Genomic DNA, 7983 nt, shown 5'->3' with positions numbered 1-7983 from the left:
ATTCTCGAAGGACGGGATATTATTACATTATTTTCATATAAAGTGTTTAATAAGAAGCCCGGTTTGGATAATTATCCAATACGGGTATCAAATCGGATCGTTTTTGCAGTTACTTTGCGGCTAAGCAACTAATTTATTGATCCAACACGATCCAAAATGAACCAATATTTCATAAATATAAACAGACTATTTGTTTTCTTATTTTATTCGTATAATTATAAACAACCAGTTAAAACTATTAATTTACAGAGAAAAAACCCTAAAAATGTTGCGTTCTTCATAATCAAACCCACGAACGAAGGCGTTATCGAACTCCGATTCAAACGTGCGATATATCAAATTGAAGTTCTCGAAAAGACCTTTCTAAATCATTCAACTGTTTCGGTGCAGAAATCGAGGAACTTTCTTTTTAATTATTTTATTTCAAATTATTTATAAATTAAATTATGAAATTTTGTTCTTGATGTTTTTTATATGATTTGATGGCATAATCATGTAGATAATTATCTTCTAATTAATTTGGTATATTATATGTCAAAAATCGAGTTCAATAACATATAGAAATTGATGTTTGATTTTGAACACTTGAAATTAGGGTTTATATTCATGAATAATTTCAATTGAATTTGGGAATTTCATTATTACTGATTGTTTAATGTTTTGTTGATTACGACTGTGTTTATCAGTTAATTTACAATCGTTTCATATATAGACCATGTTATTTGGATGACATTTTGGCTGATGTCGGAGCTGGTCGGTGTTGCCACCGGTTCTGTTCGACTTCTCGTCGGAATGGGTACTATACCGATCGTTTATGGCGATAGTTGTTATTGAGATGATGGCACTATATTGATTGATTCTGGACTGAAATCATGTTCAACTTGAGTCGTTTTGGGTGAGATCGGAGCTCCGGCTGTTGCCAGTTTCTGGAGATTGTCGGCGGGTCGGGCGGTGTTCCTCACCGACCCGATTGGTTCTACACGACCCATTTCCCGACCCAATTATGACCCGTCTTTGATCTTCTTTTACCCAAACTCATTTCAAAAATTATGTTTCTGTGATTTTTATTTAAAAATAATTCGAAAATTCTATTTTTCATTTCTAAAATTCATTTAAAATTCCAAAATACATTATTTATTATTTTGAAAATTATTTTTAATTATAAAATAAATCTAAATTATTTAATTAATTAATTTTAGTTGATAATTTAATTATTTAATTAGTCAATTATTTTAAATATTAATTAATTAATTAATTAATTTAATTAATTATTAATTAATTTTTAATTGATTATTTAATTAGATTTAATTATTTAATTGGATTTAAAAATCCTGAGAAATAGTTTCGAGCTTTAAAATATTATTTAAAATTATTTTCAAAGCTTAATAATTATTATTAAATTATTTTAAATTCAGATTCGGGTATTCGAACTCTATTATTTAATTATAAAATGATTCGGAGTCCCGTTTTAATTCTGAAAAATGTTCAAAAATTCGTATTTAATACCTGGAAAATCATTTTAACCATGAATCTTCTTCGAATAATTATTATAATTAAATATCTTGCGTGCTATGTGTTATACGTGATCCAATTGTTGTACAATATGACTGTATGTGCATTGTTTGACTGTTTTTGCTGTAACTTTTAATCCTTACGTCGGATTTAGGTGAAACGAAGGGTAGATAGAAACTCATAACGAATAGAATGAGATGGGAAGTAGTATTAATATAAATGTGTGATGTTTAACAGAGAAAGAGAGATATAGAAAAGGAAAGCAAGTAGTCAGTGAGTGGGAACCAATTGACAAGTACAAGTAGAGTGAAAGCGAATTAATAAGGCAAGTGCTTCTGTTCTTTCTTGTGATGTATTGCGAGCACCTTTGAACTATCTTCATTATGTTATTACAAATAGTTCTTGTTCTATATTGCAAGTACTTTGAAGTACTTAACCCTAAACCCTGATTCTTATTGATCTTGAGCCATAAGCCTTATTCTTTGGAAACCACTGATTGTTGAATTCTCAGATACGAATTACATATATACGATACTACTCCACAAATACATATCTACCACATACTGATTCTTGATATGAAATTGTTCAACATACGAACCCTTTACTTTGTATAACTGTTAGGGCGAAATCACGCACTAATATTCACACAAGTATACGCGTTCGCAAATAATATAGAATACTTTCTAGTCGTTCCCTCAGAGACTCAGACTAAGTTATTGTCTAATTTAACTCACTCACCAATGTATGACTACTTCTCAATGTTAAGATAATAACACTTAAAATTGTTGATTAAATATTAACTATAATTAACTAATTAATTAACCACTTAACTAACACTTCAATTTATCAATAATAAAACACTCATGAGATCACAACTTCATTATTACTTCCTTCTATAGCCATAGTTATTACCTTTAGCATGTGACAATGATGATATTAATCGAATAACACGAAACTGATAAAAGCCAACTTTCATTGTACTAATACCATTCTACCAAGCATCCACAATTAAGATAGAAGTTGAATAGTCATCAATTATGTTGAGTTCCTATATGTCTACAGAAATTGACAACACAACGATTTAAGCACAAGTTATTCCTTTTTGATTACATAGGGCAAATAAAACTGTTAGAGTTACCCACTAATCATGCACAACGTACATGAACCTATGCTAGCATGGCAAGTTCTAAATCTCAAGATCCACCGTCGCTTCACAAGAGATTAACACCCTATCTTATATGTTCGCGACGCACATAAGACGAATACGCACAACCAATACTAGATATCATGCAATCATCACACACTAAAGTATTAAACAATTAACTAAAGAATTCCATAATAAATCCGTTGCAACCCCATGATCACGATTAGCCCATAATAGAACTTATCGCCATCATGGGTTCATATGAAATCATGATAAACGACACAAGAAAATAACAACTAAACTAATTATATTAAAACAGAGTACGTCACAAGAGTAAATAAGTCAAAGCAAGAAAACTAGCATCCAACGTTACAACGAAACAAGAATCACAAGAATATATGCTTCCTCTTCGTTGCTGTGTGCTAAATCGGTCTTCTTCCTTATCTCCTTCGCTTCTTGCAAAACACAATCTAAAACATAATCTCCTCTTAATACTCTATGAAAAACGTCTCAAATCTACCTATATAATAGTCCCATAAAACTCAGATTACATAGAAGTTGGAAGCCAAACAGAAATAGAAGTCTAAAATAATTCAGCTTTTTCCCCGACCCTGCGCGGCCGCTCAGCATTTCTGCGCGGGCGCGCAAGGCTGCTGCGCGGCCGCTCAGCATTGCTGCGCGGGCGCGCAGGACCCTACTGGAAAATTTCCAGGTTTGCTCCGTTTCTTCGCCGTAATCTGCCCGTTCTTTTCCTCTCGCAATGGTGAACACATGCCAAGGCTTATTCTTGATGATTCCTTCTCCGAAATGCAACTAATACCCTGAAATGCATAAACACTAGAAAAACGCATCAAATACACAAAATACTTGATTTCAAGACACCAATTTAAGCCATTTTAAGACGTTCTAAGCGGTATAAAATGCCACTTATCACACCCCCAAACTTAAATCGATGCTTGTCCTCAAGCGTCACAGACTCAAAAACAAATAAAAATATGCATGAATGCAATCTATATGAAAATGCAACGATCCCCCTTACTACAATTAACCAACCAAATTGCCACGTCTCAACGAATGCAGTTAGACACTAAAGATCAATAAACTCATGCAAACGGACATACCGCCAGAAACGTGGTGTGTGCAAATGCTTAACAGATATGCTTTGGAACTAGACCAATTACTATGACTAGACTATCCTCAAGACAATCCTACGATTATACAAAGAATAAAAATTCTAGGCTCAAAGTGATATACAACACTACAAGAACTCTGGAGCTTACTACGGAATCGTGCTTTTTATTTACAACTCAAATGCTTATTTGACCGTGCAATGAGTGAGGTCCACAAAAGACTTATACAATGGTATCCATGTAACGAGCGTTAGGTTAGCGGATCCCAGACTCTAAAAGCCTTAGGTCACTAGGCACAAAGTCCCCTAAGAACTTAATAACTCGAATACCAAAGAGCCCACTCTTGATCAATTATGCAAAATTTTTTTTTTTTTTTAATAACTCTGAGCAAGTGCGTTTCGCTCCATCTTGCTCAACCCTAGACTACTCGCATAACATGCGAGCCGGCTACTAGCCATTTGACACCTAGCCACAACTAGCAACAAATTCCATTTTTACTCCATTTTTTTTTCTTTTTCATGCCTTTACCACTAAGAACCTATTATCAAATTCTAAGCATAATAAATAGATTATCCTCGAAAATAATCAGATCATAACAACAATCTAGTCCTTAAGCATTCTCTAAGACTTAGTGACAATACAAGTGCTTCTAGCATGCATATCAACCTACACAACTTAATATCACTTTAATGCTATCACTACACTCGCATTAATATCACAATTCAGTCGATAAATCATTGCAAAAGGGATCATGGTATATGCATGAACTATATGATATGACAAACAAATAAAGCTATATATATAAAAAAAAACTATATAGCAAAAATTATGCAACTATATGAACTAACTATCATGAATATGCAGCTATATGACACACACAAAATATTCCTTAACTACCACCCCCAAACTTAAAATCTTCACTGTCCCCAGTGAAGGTAGTAGAAAGGAACACAGGGTATACCTACTCGGAGTCATCATCATCATCACCCTCAGTGGGTGGAGTATCAGGCGGCGGGTATGCAGAGTCCTCACCAAAAACTGGCCACTGGATATCAGCTCCAAGGCCTCGAAAAGCAGTCCCTAACGCAAGGGTGAGCTCCTGAGCAAACCTGCTCTGCGTCTCATACATGGCATCCATCCACCGTGAAAGCCTCCTATACTGGGCATCACCCATCCCAGCACCCTCCTGAGCTCTCGAAGAACTAGCCTCACCACGCCCTGGCCTGGCCATAGTAGCACCTCGTGCTGGACGCCCTCCTGGAAGACGATAACCCAGCCCATGCTCCTCAGGCTCACCACCGGTCCACTCCTGCATCCCATTTAGAGTGCCAGAATCTATCGGAGCTGCTGGCAACTGCAACTGCTCATGAGCCGGCCAGTTCACTCCTACTGCTCGGTATAGCTTTGTAACCGTGGATGCATAAGGGATGTTCATATGCTTTGCTCCCCTCAAAAACTTCAGAATTCCTTGGTAGATAAACTCACCAAGGTCCACATAGTATTCCTCATTCAGAATTCCCCACAACAACTGTGCTCTCTCAACTGTGACCTCGTGTGCATGTGAAGAAGGCAAAATATTAGCACATATAAATGCATTCCATGCACGGGCATACCTGTTCATGGCGATCGCCGGAAAGTGACGATACTCATTATTGGCTGGACTGCGGTTCCAAACTGTGCCCGGTCGATAGAGAGTCGCACAAATCAAATCCAAGTCAAAGTCCTCAGCAGTCTTTTCATTCCAGTTCTCCTCCTCGGGCTTCCTCTCTCGCTGTCCAATCACACGGCGAATCGCCGCAGGATGATAATCAACCGTCAGCCCACGAACTACAGAAAACCCATTCTTTTCAGCCTTCGCGTTCACGTAGAACTCGCGAACAACGCTCATCGGTACTGCTTCGGGTGACTCACAAAAAGCTATCCACCCCTTCTCTGCAATCATGGGCAACAACTCACTATCCCTCCCTGATGGTAAAAACCCCCTCTCCTTCAGAATCGGCTTCCCCAACAGCCTAGTGTACTCCTCCTCCGCGGCTCTGTCAGTTAACCGAGGCCTCGCAGCAGTACCCCTTGATGAATCAGCAGTAGGAACTGTGCTGTTGCTGTCAATAGTGCATGCTCTCTTGGGTGCCATTGATTTGTGAATAAAAGTGTGTAAGAACTGATTTTTGATGTTTATGCGAGGGTTTAAGTGTAGGAAGTTTGTGGGAGATATGTGGGATAGGTGTATGTATATATAGGGTATGGAGTAGGTTAAATTAGATTAGGAGTGGGGTTGAGGGATAAAATCATGGGGTAATGGGAAAAGAATTCGTGGGTTTATGGGCTGTGATGGGTTTTTTTTGTGTGTTTTTGTTTTTTTTTTTTCTTTCTGAACTGTAAAAAAAAAAAATTCTGGAACTCGACCCCTGCGCGGCCGCTCAGCATTTCTGCGCGGGCGTGCAGCAAGCTGCGCGGCCGCTCAGCATAGCTGCGCGGGCGCGCAGAGGGTCTCTGGAAAAAAAAATTTTCAGCCCCTGTTTTCTGATTTTTTTTGTGTTTTTGGATAGGTTATTAACTTCTAAGGGTTCCTGTAACAACAATTCATGGGTTGCCTCCCACGCAGCGCTTCTTTTTCGTCATTAGCTTGACGTTCCGTACCTTTCTCACGTAGTCAACAACATGGCACTAACCACCTCTCGGTTTGCCATGTCCCCATAGTAGTGCTTCAACCGCTGACCGTTAACCTTGAATGCTTGGTCCGAATCATTCTCAAAAATTTCCACCGCTCCATGTGGAAACACAGTTTTGACAATAAAAGGTCCAGACCACCTTGATTTCAACTTCCCAGGAAAAAGCCGGAGCCGAGAGTTGAATAACAGAACTTGTTGCCCTGGCACAAATAACTTAGGATGTAGCTTCCTATCGTGCCACCTCTTCACCTTTTCCTTATACATTTTGTTATTCTCGTACGCTTGAAGTCGAAATTCATCAAGTTCATTAAGTTGAAGCATTCTTTTCTTACCAGCTGCATCTAAATCCAGGTTCAATTTCTTCAATGCCCAGTAGGCCTTATGCTCAAGCTCCGCCGGTAGATGACATCCCTTACCGTACATCAACTGAAACGGTGACATCCCAAGTGGAGTTTTGTATGCTGTTCTGTAAGCCCAAACAGCTTCATCGAGCTTTAAAGACCAATCCTTCCTTGATGGACAAACAACCTTCTCTAGAATGCGCTTTATCTCTCTGTTAGACACTTCCGCTTGACCATTTGTTTGCGGATGATAGGCAGTAGCTACTCGATGATTCACATTATAACGCTGCATCATAGAAGTGAACTTACGGTTGCAAAAATGCGATCCTTCATCACTTATGATTACCCGAGGTGTTCCAAACCTTGTGAAAATTTGCTTATGAAGAAAATTTAGCACTGCCTTTGCATCATTTGTCGGTAAAGCTTTAACTTCGACCCATTTTGAGACATAATCGACTGCCAGCAAGATGTACTGATTATTGCAAGATGAGATAAAAGGCCCCATGAAATCGATTCCCCATACATCAAAGACCTCGACTTCAAGCATCACATTTAATGGCATCTCATCCTTCCTTGACAAATTTCCCACTCTTTGGCAACGATCACACCTTAAAACAAACTGATGAGCATCCTTGAACAAGGTAGGCCAGAAAAAACCTGCTTGCAGAATACGAGCTGCCGTCTTCTCACCTCCATAGTGTCCACCATAAATCGTGGAATGGCAGTCTCGTAATATCCCCTCCGTCTCACAGAACGGGATACATCTCCTGATGATCTGGTCAGCTCCCTGTCTAAACAAATATGGTTCATCCCACATATACCACTTCACCTCATGCAGAAACTTCTTCTTTTGCGCGGATGTCAAATTAGGAGGCATTATATTGCTGACAAGATAGTTTACAATATCTGCAAACCATGGTTCTTCCTCCTGAATTGCAAACAACTGCTCATCCGGAAAAGATTCATTGATTAACGTTCTATCTTGTGAAGTAGAATCGGGATTCTCCAACCTAGAGAGATGGTCAGCTACTTGATTCTCAGTACCTTTTCTATCTTTGATCTCTAACTCAAATTCTTGAAGTAAAAGCACCCAACGAATGAGTCTCGGCTTCGAATCCTTCTTAGAAACCAGATAGCGAATAGCTGCATGATCAGTGAATACTGTCACTTTCGTACCAAGCAGA

This window comes from Apium graveolens, chromosome 9, assembly GCF_009905375.1.
Source record: "Apium graveolens cultivar Ventura chromosome 9, ASM990537v1, whole genome shotgun sequence".
NCBI lineage: Eukaryota > Viridiplantae > Streptophyta > Magnoliopsida > Apiales > Apiaceae > Apium > Apium graveolens.
This window is presented reverse-complemented; position numbering follows the sequence as displayed.